Here is a 17,050-nt window from a genome sequence, read left to right as displayed (position 1 = left end):
CTTTGAGGTCCCTTGCAACCCAAACCATCCTGGAATTCTGGGATCTCTCCCAGTAAATGAACATCAGTTTCTCAGCACTCAGTTGACATAACCAACAGCACCACAAAGTGACCCGTCCCTCATTGACAGAATCGAGTGAAATACAGAAAATTGATATTTATAAAGCAACCAAATCGATCCTTTATGTTTTTTGGGTGTGATGAAACCCCAGCACTCCAAACCAACAGATTATCTGTGGCCACTAATGGATGTAAAGGACTTGGGTTTTTTTTTAAGACACGTGTTTTAATGAGTCTTATAATTTCTTAGTTCTTACAATCAGTTTCTCAAATGGTTGCAATCTTGTTGCCTGCAGTTGGGGGGGTGTGTTTTCTCTGCCTACCTCTGCCTTCCCCCCTCCCTGTGAATTTTGAAAATGTGTCACTTTTCTAATGCAAACCCAAGAATAGTATCAGAACATGGGATTAACCCACGAACTCTTAAGAAACCCTCTCAAGTTTCTTCCAATAGAAAATCTTAATAACATTTCCCAGTGCACAAATAACATCTTTATTCCCTTATTTTGCACGGTGTCCAGCTGGTTATTCCTTTCCCCGTCAGAGTCTCATAAAATGCTTTCTTTTATGATTCAAAATACTTCCAGGTATCTTCTCATCTGCCTTTCATCTCAGGGACAGTGACAGTGCAGGGAGCCTGAGGTTTGTTGTTGTTCCTGCTGTGTTTTGGTACCAGCGTTGCCTGAAGTGTGGATTCCAGCATGTGACTCTGTGGGATGCTGAGCTGTCCTGCCCTTTGGTGCTGCCCCTCAGTGTGACCCAGTCACCTCAGATCTGTGCCAGAGTACTGGTCATCTGGGGAGTCATTTGGAAGGGAATTGTGTTTATTTGAAAGCCAAAATGCCAAGGAGCAGGAAATCCTTTGCTCTACGCACGTGTCGCCTTCCTGAAGGAACGTTTCTTGACAGGTTGAGTAAACCCAGTCAAACAGATGATAAATTCAAGTTTGGACACTTAATGTAGGGATTGACTTCTCTGCATCCAACATCCTCCATTACGTTGTCCCACCAACACCTCTCCAACGTGAAGAGAAGCTTTTCTTTCCCCCATCCCATCCATATGCATCCCACCTTCTGGGCCCGGATTGGAGCGTGATGGAATCCAGCACGTCACTGGAGGTGGGAAAAGACTCCTTTTATCTTCCCCACCCGTGATTTCAAAGCCCCCACATGGTATGTAAGGCAGGGCCGGGATCTGTGCACGTCTTTTAGCGTTTCTATTCCGGGCACGAGGAAGTCATTATGCTGCAGGGCTGCTCTTGTGTGGGCACTTAGTGGGAAGTGATGTGTTCTGGATTGTGGAGGAGATGCTGTGGAGCTCTGCTGACATGCAGATGATGCCTGGAAAAGGTTGGCATGGAAGCGTTGGAGCTTGTGACAAGGAGAGCTGCCAGCCGAGTGCGGAGCCTCGGAGTTGAGAGCAGAGCCTAAATATACAGAGCAGCGCTGGGAGCCTCTTGCTGAAGGGTCTGTAAAGTCTGAGCAGAGCAGTCCTGAATTCCCTACCAGAGCCTTTCTGTCTGCAGGGAAACTTGTCAAGGTCTGCAAGTAAAATAGGCCAGAAACCTTTGATATAAGTGGAGGAGTGACATCAAAGCTGGGATGTGTAAGCAGCAGGTGGGCAGAAGTCAGGACAGTGCGATCCTGTGCTCCTCATTTTGAGCTAATTTGCTGGCCAGGGATAACACTGACTCCCAGAAAAGCATTGCACATCTTCAATACATGCCAGGGAATAGGTTAACATCGTTCTCAGATAATTAATAAAGATAGCAGTTCCATAGCAAATGGGAAGGGGAAAAAAACAACCCGTGCATTGTTTAGGAGAGATATTTCTTTCCTTAGGCATCTCTCCTGGGAAGACCTTGGTACTTGTAAATGATTCTGCCGCCTACCTTGTGTACCTTCATTTTAATGTGGGGATGGGGGAGGAGCCAGTATCGGAAAACCAGCCAGAATGGATGCCTTGGAAAGCTGCCACTAATTACTGTGGCGTCTGACAATTAGCTGTTGTTAAGCCTTTCCTTGCAAGTCCTCCACGGTGCATCCCGAAACAAAAACAAGGACCTGGAGAAAGGAAAGGCGAGAGCTGTCCTTGTAATGATTTGGTAGGGTGGTTGTTGTTTCAGAGCAGAAGATGGAGCTGATTCTGACGTGGTTCCCTTCCAGCAGAGCCGGTCAGATTTGATGGATCCAGGAGCTCTTTGGTTGTTTGCTGCTGGGCTCTGCCGTAGCCTGCAAACTTCTTACACCTCCTCCCTCTAAAACAGCTCTGGGGCTGCCTTTCTGCATGGGAAAGCTGCAAATCGGTGACGTCTGCAGAGTGTTATTGGTGGTGTTAATTGAAGAATTCTTAACGAAAATCGAGACAGATGAAAGAGACTCGAAGAAATCCTGCAGGTGGTTTCTCGCATTTGCCTCCAGGGTCTCCTGACTTTGGTTTCACTTTGTGGCAGGGATGAATCGAACTGAGCCTTTTGTGTCTCAGGGGTGTCGTTAGTTTGGAGTAAGGACTGAGCTGGAACTGGCAGGTATCTCAAGGCTTCTGTACTGAGCTGATTTCCCCCCCCTACACCCCTCAGAGATCAGCCCTGCTCTTTCTCTGGAAAGAGGAAGAGGGGACAGTGGTGATTTTGATTAGAAAGGCCAAGCCAGGCAATTATTTCCTCCTTGTCCAAGGAGATGTTTTTGCATCAGTGGAGTGTTTTACTGAGCTGCTGTTTCAGGTGACATCGCTCAGGTGACCGTGCCTGGAGCATCTTCCAGGGTACTTTATACCAGCATGAGCCAGGCTTTGCACTGACTTGCATCTCTGCATAATTCCATTGCCTTGGAAGGAGTGACAGGTAATCTCCAGCCAGATCTGGAGCCTGTTTTAATGTGCACCCCTGGTCTCTGAGCCTTTGGGGTCCCACCAGGAGCAGCCCTGGCTGGGACAGAACGTGGCAGCTGTTTGACAAACGGAGTGGAGAGGGAGTTATAAAAACCAGCCAAAGCGAATTTCCTCCTCTCAAAACTGATTAAAGCAAGAGCAGCAGCATTGCAAATGTTTCTTGTGAGCTTTGGTGTTGCTTTTCAGGGGAGTCTTGCTTGGGCACTTTGCTGTCCCTGTGCCTATTCTTAGCCTGTTTACCAGGAGCTGTTGTGTGTGTGCATGGAGGGAGCTCCCTGTTAACTCGTGCTGTGTACAGACTGTTTGTGTGGAGCCTTGTGAGGAGAGAGGGGATTGAGCTTTTCTGTCACCTCCTCCTGCTCGAGTGCTTTATAACTGCTGAGGAAATGCAGGTTAAGGTTTCCATAGTATCTGAGTGTATCTCAGAGCGTGTGTGATGTGGGGAAGTGCTGCCTGGTTCTTGCTTGACACTGACCTTTCCATCTGAGATTGGTGACATGGTTGAACTGGTTTCATGGCTTGCTGCTAGAAGGGATGGCCTTGGTCCCTCTCCTAGCTCTGCAGTCCCTGTCATTTATATGATGCCTCAGTGAAGTGATTCAGTTTGATAATCCAACAGCAAACTTGCTGCTTGTGGGGTTTGTAGGGAGTGTTGGGGGGGTTTCCTTAGTAGTAGAATGGGGAGGGGGGAGTTCTAGGCTCTCCTTCTCCCCTTTTCTACTGTTAGTTCACTGTCTTAATGCTCCTGCATTAGGATATTGCTTCCAACCTGGCTCTCTCAAGATGAGATACATGAACCCTGGCAGTGCCTGAGGAGGGGATCCACTCACATGGCAGGGACTATCTGTATTTAGATATTTTTACCCAGCTCTGGTGCTCTGAATTTTGCTGTCCTGAGGGGGAGATGGTCTGGTCCTGTCACTCAGGAAGGCAAAGTGAGAGGCAGAGGAGTGAGAAACTGGGCTTGGTGCTCCTTGGCTGCTGGAGGGAGGGGTACCTGCTGCTTGGCGTGGGCAGTGCCAACACAGAGTCAGAATTTGATAAAGCTGGAAAAGACCTCCAAAATCCAAACATTAACCCAGCACTGCCAAGGCCACAGGAGCCCATGTCCCCACGTGCCACATCCACATACTTTTTGAACACTTCCAGGGATGGGGACTCCACCACTGCCCTGGGCAGCCCCTTCCAATGCTTGATCACCCTTTTGGGAAAGAAATTGTTCCTAATATCCAATCTAAAGCTCCCCTGGCACAGCTTGAGGCCATTTCCCCTTGTCCTGTCCCTTGTTCCCTGAGAGCAGAGCCTGATTCCCCCCGGCTCTCTCCTCCTGTCAGGGAGTTGCAGAGAGCAAGAAGGTCCCCCCTGAGCCTCCTTTTCTCCAGGCTGAGCCCCCCCAGCTCCTTCAGCTGCTCCTGCTGCTCCAGCCCCTTCCCAGCTCCTGAACATGCCCCAGCCCCTCCATGTCTCTCTTGTCTGAGGGGCCCAGAGCTGCCCCAGCCCTGGAGGTGCCCCAGCAGTGCCAGCACAGGGATGGGCACTGCCCTGGGGCTGGGACACACCAGGGCTGGTCCCAACCAGGTACCACTGGCCTCTTGTCACCTGGGCACACCTGGCCCATGTCCAGGAGGGGGATTAATGGAGTGGGGAGGGGGGATTGTTCCAGCTGAAGGTGCTGAATGGACGGGAGTAGTTGGCTGTTGTTTGTGACTGTGAAGGTCACCATTGTATTTCAGCTCCCTGTTGCTGCTGGGTGAGCAGAGGTTTGTGCTGACACTCACAGTTCCTCTCAGTGGGGCCTGGACTGGCACTGAAGGAAGGAAATGCCCCATTTTGAAGGCTCTTGGTAGCAAGAAAAAGGTGCAACAGTACAAATCTTTTCAGGCTCTGGGGCTTCTTTTTATTGCCTGACTTTTTATTTTGAAGTCTTCTCGCTATGACTTCTGTTCTGCTGTTGTGAGAAGTGAAATTAATAATCTCCTTTAGTTCCCATACATGGGAAGGAATGTTCTTCATCCTGGCCCAAGTTAAGCTGCAGATGGGATCTGTTTTTGGGAACTGTGTTATGCAAAAGCAGAGGAAGAGGAAACAAATAGTTTCCTACCCTCTTTGAAATGCAGTTTTAATGGTTCCTTGGTATTTATGTAATTATTTAATCTGCTGCCTGATCCTTGGGATTATTATTCTTTCCAAGTTGTAAGTGGAGCAGTAAAGTTATCTTGTAAATTGGAGAAAAAAAAAAAAAGAACTGGCATATGTTGTTTGCAGAATTGCATTTTAGTAATTGTTTGCAGTGACCTATTGGAATCTCGGAGAGAAAATTTGTTTGCTTGACCTTCTCCCAGATCTGCTCCTGGCTATCTCAGGATAGAGCAGAATTGAGTTGGTTTGGATGTTTTTTAATTACATTCTGTCAGCAAAGCCTATTTTTCTGCGTGTGTTACAGTTGTGGCTTTTTTAAAGGTTAAGCTGTATTTAAACAGAACTTCCATAGATGTAGTTTGCTGAAACTTGTTGGGTTTGTTTTTTTCCTTTTTGAGCCAGAATTCCTTGTCCTGGGTATTATTATGAAATAATGATTTGTTTATTGATTTATTTTTTTTTTAATCTAAGGAGAAAATATTCACACAGTGTTTTTGAATGTCTAGAAGTGATGGTGAAAGGACTGTGGGGTTTTTGTTGGTTTTATTTAGGGCATGGTTTTTGTTTCATGTTTTTTTGTTTATTTGTACTTTGTTTGCTTTTTTTAATTGGGTGGGGTTTTTTTTTAGCTTCAGAGATTGTAAAGTGATTAGATCATAGAACCTTGCCAGATTTGTGGGGAGAAATATCCTTTTTTATTTTTTTTTTACAAATTTGTAGCAGAAGTCTTTTGGGATTTCGTTCCTTGATGTCACTGGGTTGTGGTCAGAGCCCACTGTGGGTTTGGTGTGCAGGAAAATCCCCAACATCTGAGGGCCTCACTCCACACAAACTGTGTGTGAAACCTGCTTTTCTGTGGATGAGACTGATGGTTCTTCCTTTCACCCTTCCAAAATCCTGCCACTCTTCCTCCTTCCTCTCCAAAATCTGACAACTCTTGAGAGCTGAGGGTCAGAAAAACAGATTGTGGGAAATCTCTCCCATCAACTCGGCGCTGGGAAGAGTTTCTGTGGGAGAGCCCCTTGCACCGGGGGTTGTCTGGAGCTGCTCTTGGAGGGGCTGTGAGAACCTGGTCCTTCAAACACACCAAAGAGAACTCCGTGAAACCCTCACCAAGGAGCAGGTGCTGCAAAATTCAGGTTCTGCCAAGTTTGGAGAGAACTGCACTGATGGAGCTCTTCGCCTGTCAAGGGAAAATCAGCCTCCAAAATCAGTGTCCGAGCTGGAACAAGTGAACAGACGCTGAAAGTCCCTCCAGGAGCTCAGTTTGCAGCTCAGGCTGTTTCCCTTCCTCTCACTCTGATCCCTTAAAGTATCCCGAAGGACTGAAACGCTGGAGTTATTTGCATAAGTCACAAAAGAGTGAAGGAATCAAATGGGATCCGGCCACGTCTCCTTAAATCCACACTGACCTGGAGCTGGGTGAGCAGGAGCCTGTGTGATGTCAGCCCCGTAATCAGGCTGGTTTTGCACATCCCAACTTGAAAAAGTGGGGTTTTTTTTTCATCCCCGAATCTGAATAGACAAACCTGAGGGGCACTTCGCGTTTCCTGCTAAATTCCAGATAAGATCTCTTGCTGTTTGAACTTGCAAAGCAGTTTAGGTGTGTGCTTCCCTGCAAAAAAGTTTGACCCACCCCTTCATTTAGTTGAGTCCGTTTGCAGTGAACAATGTTCCTCAAGCTGTGAACACGAGAATGGTTTAGCTTTTAAAAAAAAATATATATAAAAAAAAATCCCCTGCAAACAGATGATGTAATGCCCGAGCTCCATGTTTAAACAGTAGCTAATTTGCCAGGGGATAAACCAGGGTGAAATCTGTCAGGCTTTCTAATTTCCCACATCCACCAGAGCTTTGTTCTTTGTGCTTTCAAATGCAGGGTACGTTTGTGTGTCCGCGGTTTTCTCCAGCTCCCGTAGCCAAGTCCAGGGGCGAGGGAAAACCTCGCTGTAAACCTCGTGCTCCCATAAACCTCGATATGTATCTTTTTGTTCTTAAGTTTTAACTTTGCGACTGAATTAAAATCACAAACCAGCCCTTTGATGAGCTGCAGCACTGCGAGACGGGGTTTATTCTGAATTTGGAGCTGGTGGCTTTGCTGCACCTTCCTTTGCTCGGGCGGGATTCACTCCCAGCGAGGTCCCCGGGGCGCTGCTGGGTGGGAGGCTCCGCTTTCTGCAGCCGGTTTGGCCTCACGTGGACTGTTTACTGGTGTTTGAACTCTCCTCTCCCTGCCAGTTCTGTCCAAAACGAGGAATACTTCGTTTTCTCACTCGTAATTTTGGCTTTTTATGGGCTTTTCTCTGCTCAGGGCAGCTCTGACCCGTGTAAAGGTTCGGATCTGCTGACAGGCGGGGACTGACTCTGGCTGGTTGTGTAAGAGGGAGGTTTGGATCAACACTCCTCCCCCTCCTCCCCGGGATGGGCTGTTTATTGGGATTTTTCACTGACCTATTCATTTAATCTTCAGTTTTGGCACCGTTTCCCTGGGCTCTTGTAAGCAAAGGGCTTTGCCAGCCAGCAGGATGAACCAGCACATGCAACAGGGTTGGAGAGATCCCGAGGCTTTAGTACCTGCCTGTGGTGCTGGAGGAGGGAGGAAGGTGTGACATGAGAGATAGAAGTGACACTTAAAGGAATCGCTTCCATCTTCGGCTTTTTACACTGAGAAGCAAAAAACTTCCATCCTCTAACTTGGAGCAGCTTCGTGTGAAAAGCTGACACAGTCTGGGGTAAACCTGTTTCTTGGGGGGTGTCATCCACCAGCCTGGCATTCTGGGTGGCTTCAGCAGTTTTTCTTCCTCTAAACCGAGCCGGCAGAAAGCTCCGAGGGCGAGTTGTGCTGACGCCGCTCCCGGTCTGGAGCTGCTGCTCTGGAAAACAGGCACTGGGGGGAGAGATCCCGTCTGTGGGAGACGGCGCTGACTCACGGCACGGAGACCTGCTGGGATGTGCTGGTTGGAGGCAGCTGGATTTCGGGAGCTTAGGAAAATTGTGTAAGGGGTGGGAAGCTCAGGGACCGCCCTGCAACCGATGGGTTGTTTTATCCCGTGGTTCAAAACCTGAGTAGTGGGTGAGTTGCAGTTTGTGGTGAAGTTGTGCTTGATCTATTTATTATGATTCTGTTCCTCACGCTCTGCTGATTTGACTCGTTCCTCTTTGGCACTGTGTGCACATAAATCCTTGTCCTCAGAGTTTCCCTGGTCTGTGCCAGCCCTGGAGCAGCTGGGAAGGTACCAGCAAACACGGACTTCTCTGAAGGGCTGCTTTGGCCATGGAGACTGGGTTTAGCTGGAGCTGCTTGGATGGGGCTGCCCTGCCCCATCCCCAGCAGGGATGGGATGTGTTGAGAAGCCGTGGGCTGCACACAACGAGCCTTTTGTTTGCTTGCCTTAGCAGCCCTCCCTCTGAAAGCTGACATGTTCTCACTCTCAGTGTTGTTCACTGGTTGTTTCTCAGGAAGCCTCCCTGGTTTGGAGGGCTGATCTCAGGAGACAGTGGTCCCTCTATCCCTCTACCCCTTTAGGAGGTCTCCTAAAGCAGCCTGTGGTTATCTCATGTTTCCCCCCAAGCAGCGTGTCCTGCTGACTCTCATCCTGAATTTAAATAAATTGTAGTCCTTGCTAAATATCTGTCAAATATTGACTTAGTCTGTAGGGTGAGCTGACTAAGCTGAAATTAATGGTCTAATTCCAGCTTGTTTGGCACGGGTGTTTAGGCAGTATTATTGCAGATGGTAGAGGAAATGAAGAACTTACCTTGACTCCATCTCAAGGAGAGGAAAGAGAAGCCTCGGGCTTATATGGCAGTAAGGAAAGACTTGGTGGAGACATAGAGGGGGGAGTGTTTGTAAAGATATTATTTGAGGGTGATAAAAACTCTTCCTACTTAATGAGTGAGGTCATAAGACAAGAATTGAGTAGCTGTTGTTAACTGGGTGCTGTTACAGATGCCATGAAATGATCTCCTGCCTTCTGGTCCGTTGCCATACCCCTGGGATAATTTTTCTAAATCTGTTGAAAATGAGATCCAAAAAAAAAAAAAAGACAATTTGGCTGGTTGAGGTTTTGGCACAGTATCTGCTGGCTTCGTGTGCTCACCCTCTGCAGGGATAAGGGTGTCTGTTTTGGCATCTCCTTTCCTGGGGCTCAGGACATGTGGACAACTCTATGTGTTCCTGAGGTGCTGCTGCAAAATGACAAAGCCCTGACACCTCCAAGCAGGCAAAGAAAGGGAGCTGCAAAGATGTGTCTGGAGTGATCCCAGCGAGCTGGTGGCAGAACTGGAGCTAAAACACACAGCTTCCCTCGTGTTTCAGAGCCTCCACATGCAGCCTGTCCTTCTCACTCCTGGGAAACCTGAGGGGTTTTGAGATTATTTTTGAGAGGTTTGTTGCTGGCATAAGGGAATTTTGGGATTCCAGACAATAAAGATGCAGCTTCAGGGCTAGTCCTACCTGAGTGACTGCAGGGATCTCATTGTTGGAACAGGGAGTCTGGTGGAAGTTGATGTAAATGCTGAGCTTAGGAGTTGTTTTTTTTCTGAAAACACCTTTTTTCTCTCCACCCCCCCAGGTTTTTGCTGCAGGAAGGGAGATCTCCCGTTGTGGCTTTGGGGTTTATGGGAGCTTTGTCCCTCCAATTGATCTGCTCCTGGCTGATCCTCAGTGGCCCGGAGAGCAAATGTAATGCAGCAGATTCATTATATGCTGAAATATTTATTGTGTTACTGTAAAGGTCATTGATGGCAGTGGAGGATACAGTCCTGAGTCTGTCACCACTCTCTTTGGAGAGCAGTGTCTCATAAAGTCCCTGGAATAATTTACCCTTGGCACATGCTTTTTGAGGTACATTCCTGGATCTTCCATAGGTTAACAAATGACTGGGATAATGCATGGGAAAACGAACAGCTGTATTTAATTTGCTGTGTGTTCTCTCACAGGCAGAGCCTTAATTTAACCTTGTACCTTTTTGCCTGATTTGAGTAATTTGCAGAGTTGTACAATAAAATCTCCACAATCTCATTTCTATTCCTATTATAGTAACCTGGAATTGTTATTAATGCCCAAGGGCATTTTTGCTCCTACAACGTGTGCGAGTTAATATTACCTGTTGCATAACATGCTTTGGAAAGGTAGCAATGGAAAAGCTTCTGGGCCTTCCCTTGCCCTGCACCACAAAATAAAGTGTCCTTTGGCAACTGGAACCTCTCAGAGCCTTGTCAGGGGTGCAGGAGTGGTGGCGTGTGACAGCTCCCCGTTGGAGGGCCCTGGGTGGTGTGGGATCCACCACTGACCTATTTGCTGGCAGTTTTAGCATCTGGCTGGGATTAGTTCAGCCAGCTGATACCCAATTCCGTGTGATAATGGTGTGACTTTAAGCATGGGTTGGATGATTGGATGATGAGGAGCATTTTGGAGTCTGGCCTTGCAAATGCAGCTTGTTAATTGACTCGCTGTCAGAGCTGCCTTTTGAAGCTGTGCTGTCTGTCCTCCTGACGATGTTCCAGCCTCCCTGCCTGCAGTCTGCAGCTCCTCTGCCAAGCAGAGGCTGCTGTTGTGCACATTTGTCACCTGTGGCCACTCCTCTGGCTCTGAGGGGCTCTTTCCCTGTCACACCGAGAGTTTTCCTAATTGGAAGTGAGCACTGGAGGGGCCGCTCTCACTGTGGGGTGTCACGAGTGAGCTCTTCACCGGAGCGTGTTTCAGGCAGCTGCAGGAGGTTCAACAGCCCTGTCTGTCATGATCAGACAGATCTCTGCATAATATAATCTAGCAAACCTCTTGATTATGAGGGTGGAAAATAATGTGCTTTGATTTTACAGATGTTGCAGCACAAAAAGTGCTGCTGTGAATTCTCTGAGTGGCGATATCTGGGGGGTGTGTTTGGCATCCTCAGTTTCTGAGTGCACCCATTTTCTGCAGACTTCTCTGGACACTGCTGTTTTACAGACAGGCAGGTTATTAATTACTCTTCAGTAGCATTTTAAGCCAAATTAAGGGATTAAAGTGGGTCAACAGTCCTTGAAGTTTAAGGTAAAAAAGACAAAAGGTAATAAGAGGCTGTTGCATTCCGGCTGATTTTACAGGCAGGGTTGGAAAGGGAAGGGAATGAAGCATGATTTTAATTAAATCCTCTAAACACCTTTTCCTTCTGTCCTTCAGGAAGCTGTAGTGAGTTTTGAAACCGTTTTGCAGTGCCTGTACCTTGTGAGGGGGAAGATAACAGCAGACACAGATTTCATCTGGGGTGGCTCAGGTGTGATGAAGGAGCAGCAGGAGCTTTGCAGGTGTTTGTGAAGGGGTTTTGAAGTGTTCCCTCCTTTTGGGCACATAAACTCTCTTGGTTACAGAGTGGCAGATCTGCAGATTAGGAAAGGTTTTCGCAATCCCTCGAAGCTGTGGTACTCTGGAAGGAGGAGTTCCTGTGGTCTGTCTCCTGGTTGCGTGGCAGACCAGTTTGGGAAGTGCCCAGATTGAATCTGAGCTCAGTTCTTGTTTGTGAGGTTTGTTGTCTCAGCGGGGACAGGGGAGAGCAGACATGACAGGAGGGTAGAAATAGACTTGTTTTGGTCTGAAGAACTCATGGATTTATGGTGGTGGCTTCTTTTCTGTTTAAGGGAAGGGCAGCATTTAGAGCAGGATAGATTTAATTTACATTGGGACTTTTACAGATCTAATTGCTTGCAAAGTTGTTTCATTTTTTTTCTTTCTCTGCTTTATAATCAGCAGTGAAAACCAGCTATTTCTGCAGCACAGTTCACCTTGTCCTAAGCAGACATCCTGAACCAATCCAGTTTTCTGTGCTCCAGCAGTGCCTGCTGCTTTTGCTGCCTGCAAAGAGAGCCAGAGCAGCCGGTTCAGGTGTGATGGGAATCACATTTCTCAATGGGAATTGGCCTATCCAAGGCCAAACCTTGGGTGCTGGGTGCTTTTGGACACTGTAGCAGCTCCTTGTAGTTGCAACTTCCTCCTTCTTGGAAGGAGGGAGAGCTGATGTGGGCACTGGATCTGATTATACCCCGTGCTGGCAGGTCTGAGGTTTGTAGTGTGTTTCTGACCACGTTAGGGAGAGTCATTGTGTGATAGTTCAAATATCAGTGAAGAAATCTGAAGGCTTTTGTTTCTCTCCTGACCCTGGGAAGGTTGGCCAGTTTGTCAGCTGGGATCCATCCACAAAGGGAAAGCTCCAGCCAGCCAGGATGAAGTCCTGGTATCAATGTGGGTTTTACTGCGTTAGCAAAGGAGGGAATGAGATGGTGCAAAGGGTCTTTTCCCAGTGATTTTGGTGTCTCTGATCAGACGTGCTCTGGTGGAGGAAATCCCACTGAAAACGACCACAGAGCTTTGAGTTTTAACTCCCAAACTCGAGCCCGGATCATACAAAGCAAACCCTCCGAGCCCGTGAAGGGGGTTTTGTGGAGGAATAAAGCTCATTGTCAGCTGCCGTGTTCAGACCCTTGGGAAATTGTGACCATTGTCTGGGCTATTATGGCTTAATAAAAGCTTTGCATTTCCTCATTCAGGGGCTTGAGAATCTGGTTCTGTGCTTTTAAAAATAACTCAGCGTGAGCCACAATTGGGAGCATTCACAGAGGAAATTCTTCAGCCGTTTAAAACAAAGTGAAGGGAGGGAAAAAAAGCTCTCCTTAAAGTGCTTTTATACTTGTCCGTGAAGAGCGAGTGTGTCCCGGCCGTGCTTCTGGAGGAACCACAGTGAGGTTGGAGCCTGGTCCTGCTCCTGCTGAAGGTTTCTTTGCTTCCAGCCTTCAAGGATTTTGGGACCAGCACTATCCCAGCTGGGGGATCTGCCCTGGATGCATCCTCTTGGGATGGAGGGATGGTCTGCCTCTCGTGGGTGAGCAGCTCTGGGCAGGTGGGATCAGCAGTCACTGGTGGGGTTTGAAGCATTTTGTTCTCGATGCAAAAGGCAGGAAAATGTTTCTCTTTGTTTCTTGTGCCAGAGTCTCAGCAGGAAGGGTCACTTTAGGCAAATGGAAACGTGGCCACGGGCAGAAGGATGTGCAGGATTTAGGGCACCCACTCGGCAGGCTCTGGGAAAACATCCCAAAGCTGTCCTGGAGTGGGGATGGGGACAGAGGAGGGGGTGCTTTGAGGCGTTCATCACCCTCAGCTTGGCTTATCTGTAGAGTTTTTTTGTGCTGGGAGGTCGTAGCCCAGCACAGGAGCCCTGAACTATTTTACAAATCAGCTTTTGGAGGTTTGTTTCTCTCCCTTTGTGTGTTCTTGGGTTTATTTTCCTTCTCCAGCGGAAATAATTATATCGCTTGTTTCCCATGTTCTGGCTCTCGATGAGGAGGAATGTACTCGGGGTTTTTTGTGTTGTGGTGATGTTTTGTTTTGTTTGTTGTTGTTTTTTTTTCCCCAGTGCAGTTTGTGCTGTTAAAATATCCCGGACAGCAGTAGCTGCCCACGTACAGCACAGAAACGCGTGTTTAGTGGTTGCAAGACATGCTTGCTCTGGGCGTGCCACCCTGTTTCGTTCAGTGCCTGTGTGATTGGCCATCATTTATTGTTCCATCAGGCTCAGGAGGTATCATTTACATTAGTAATTGGTGCTCTGTGCAGGCCAGAGTTACATTTGATTTTGAAATAAGTTTTGCCTCGGAGCTGCCCGTTTCTTGCAGGATGGAGAGGATGAAGTGTTGTAGAAGACACTTGGTAGTGAGGGGGGCTGATGGCTGGGATGTTGTCTTGGTTTTATTTGTGACAGCACATGAATTTAGGCAGAATATTCCTCTTCCATGCCTCACTTTCTCCACTGGAAAATAAAACCAGCATGACTTTTTCATTAGGGTCGAGCAGGAATTACTCTCCTCCCTCTTTGTGTCTCCAGTAGCATCTGTGATATGCACAGTCTGGGGACAAGCCACAGCCCTGCAGTAATTCTGCAGTAAATTCAGTCACACCTTTGTGTGGTTTGGTGTTGCTTGAAATTTTATAGGTCATGTGCCCCACTGAAATGATTTCCATGCCTGTGTTTGGAGGATCTGCTGTGCCCGTTTTCCTTTGTATCCGTGTGACTGATCCGGGGCCATATGTTAACAATATAACTGCTTTTAATTTATTTTTTTTTAAACCCGTTGGTGTCTAAATATATCTAATAAAAATGCAGACTGGAGCTCTTTAATGAGGCGTAAGTCATCCCTGCCTCTCTTTTTTTTTTTTATGAGACAAAACCACCTCACACCCTGGCTGCTTTTTGTGGGGACTTCTGCTTTGCATTTCTACACATCCATCATCGAGTGAAGCCTCTCACAAAGGGAAATGAGAAAAGGCAGTTTAAGAGAGCGATTTGCTGTGCTTAAACCTGAACTCTTGCAAAGTGAAAACGCTGTGCTGTAGCCGGGGAGTCACAGGCTGTGTGTGAGGATGCAAAGCGTTTTGGGGAGGAGAAAAACATAAAAATCGTGTAAGTTCAGCGCGATCGTGAATATTGTGCAGGGGAGAACAGGAGACAGGGAGCAGTTTGCAAAGGGAAAAATGTTTGCAAAGTGGCAAAATTTTCAAAGTGAGCGTTGGAAGTTTTTTTTGCCACCAAAGGAGAAAATCTTTATATTGTTGCTTGGCATAGCCAGGGGTTGGGCACTGGTGTACGGATGCACGGTCTCCAGTTTCGGGTGTTTGGGGAGGAAATATCTTTCCTGCAGGAACAGCTCTGGTTTGCAAAGTGCCTCGTGCAGCAGCTGCGGCTGCGGTTTGACAGCTGAAGTCGGAGCAGGGTTGTGAAATCAAGACTCCTCTCACACGTGGTGGTGGCCGGGTGTGAAATCCCGAGTGGCACCAGCACCCGCTCCGGGTGCAGTGGTCTCCCAGAGCTGCCAGGAACACTCCTGGCTGCTCCTGCCAGGACAGCTGTTCGTGGGATTGTGCTGGGAGATGTCTGCATTGGGGGAAAAAAAAAAAAAAAAAAGAGAAGTTGTGTTTGTTTTGTGCTTGTTTTGGAAGGGCCTTTCCCTTTCTCACTGCTCACAGGTTGATCCCGTGGTCGGTGTGGTGATAAACCCGGAGTTGGAACCCCAGTCTCCTTTTGCTAGAGAGGACACCAAGACTTGCCTCACCGGGCTTGAGAAGGAAGAGAAGCAGGAGAAGGGAGCCTTAGCAACTCCAAACCGTGAACAAGGACTGCAAACCAGTGTTTTGTGTATAAAACAATAGGTCTGTGAGTAATTGCTTAACGATGAAGTAAGACAGAACAGATGACAAAGAAGTGGATGAGTTTTCTGAAATGCCGGGCCCACGTGAAGAGTTTCTGAGAGGGAGGGTAGTCAAGGTTGTGGTTTTTAATTAAATGACCTCTTTTCACGGGCAGTCAAACTTTCAGACTTAGCAAAGCCTTGCATAACAGGAGGTGCTTTATTTACAGGCTGCACATTCCCTCGTGGACACAGGGGCACAAGGATAAATTATTTAATTGTAGATATCCCAAGGAGTGAGCCAGGCGCCTGCTGGGCCCTGTTGTCCCTGTGGTTTCCCAGCTTTGCCTGTTCCCTCTCTGGCTAATTCCCAAAATCCAGCCGTTTGCCCGAGTGGGCTCTCAATTATTAATGTTAATTAACGAGGTTCTGCTCTATGAATATTCCTGTAGCTTTCCAAACACACCAAGTGCTCAGCTCCCCACCCGTGTAACGAGCTTGTACCCAGCTCTGGTGGTAATTAGCTGCATCCCTCCAAGGACATGTGCCCCTCTTGGGGATGGGAGTTTTGTGGTAGTTACAGCAAGTCCCTGCTGAGACTCACTGGCAGACTTGTACCAGGGTCAGGTTTTCAGCTTTTTTGCCCTCTGTTTTAATCATTAGTTTCTCCTCTGTGCATTCTACTTGCTGGGCAGCGTGGTTGTAATATTAGTTCTTTTCTGGCAAAGTCCTGACTGGATCTGTGCTCCAGGTAGGGGTCGGATTTAAGCGTTATTCAAAAAGCTTTTGTGCTGCAGGAACGGTGCTCCTTGTGCTGACAACAGTTTTGTATCTCTGCCACCTAATAACCAGCACCTTCTTCCCCCAACAACTGTATTCGAGGGAGAAATTTCCCCCTAAAAATGTGGAAGTGCTGTTTGTTCTGCCAAATCCAATTAGGGCTTTAGTATCGCTCTGATTTAAAGTCCTTGCTGAGGGGATGCTCCTGTTGTGGGTGAATCATGGAATGGTTTGGGTTGGAAGGGACGTGAAAAATCATCCAGTTCCACCCCCTGCCATGGGCAGGGACACCTTCCACTATCCCAGGTTGCTCCAAGCCCTGTCCAACTGGCCTTGGACACTTCCAGGGATGGAGCAGCCACAGCTTCTCTGGGCAACCTGTGGCAGTTTGAAACATCCCTGAGAGGTGATTCTCTCTATAGCTTGGTAGAAGAACATTCTCCTCCTTTTTTAACACCCAGGGCAATAGAAGGGAAGAAGGTGGTTCCCTCTTACTGTACAAATAAATAAAATGACCGTAAATGAGAACCAAATTATATTTTAATTTTTCTATATGTTCAGGATGGAACAACGTTGTGAGATCAGCAGGTTTTTCCAGAAGAGGAGGGTTGTTCTCCAATATCTCTGCTTTGCCCCTGGTTTTATGTGTTCAGTATCATCCAGAAAACTCTTGGTTTGATTGTAATTTGCATTTAGATTGGCTGCCTGAAGGGAGTCGCTTTTGAGGGGAGATGGGGCTCTGTGGCTTCACTCTCTTGCAGATCTGGCTGAAAGTAGTGGCATTTACATAAAAACCATTAGCTCTGTTATTGATAAACATGAAAGGCATCTATTTCATTTAATTTTCTGATGAGGAGCCTTTAATATAAGCACACAATAGCACTGAGGTAGTTACATTCCTGCCCCCCATCCCTCCCTACTGACCTCTTGTTTTAAGGGCAAGTTTTGATTGGGATTTTGTTGGTGGGGAGATGGGAAATCATTTCTGTTCCAATTTCCTGAAGTAGCCAGTTGTCTGGCTACATTGTAGG

The sequence above is a fragment of the Manacus vitellinus genome, unplaced genomic scaffold (assembly GCF_001715985.3).
Source record: "Manacus vitellinus isolate BGI_N305 unplaced genomic scaffold, ASM171598v3 scaffold_82_pilon, whole genome shotgun sequence".
NCBI classification, from domain to species: domain Eukaryota; kingdom Metazoa; phylum Chordata; class Aves; order Passeriformes; family Pipridae; genus Manacus; species Manacus vitellinus.
Note: the sequence above shows the minus strand (reverse complement) of the source record.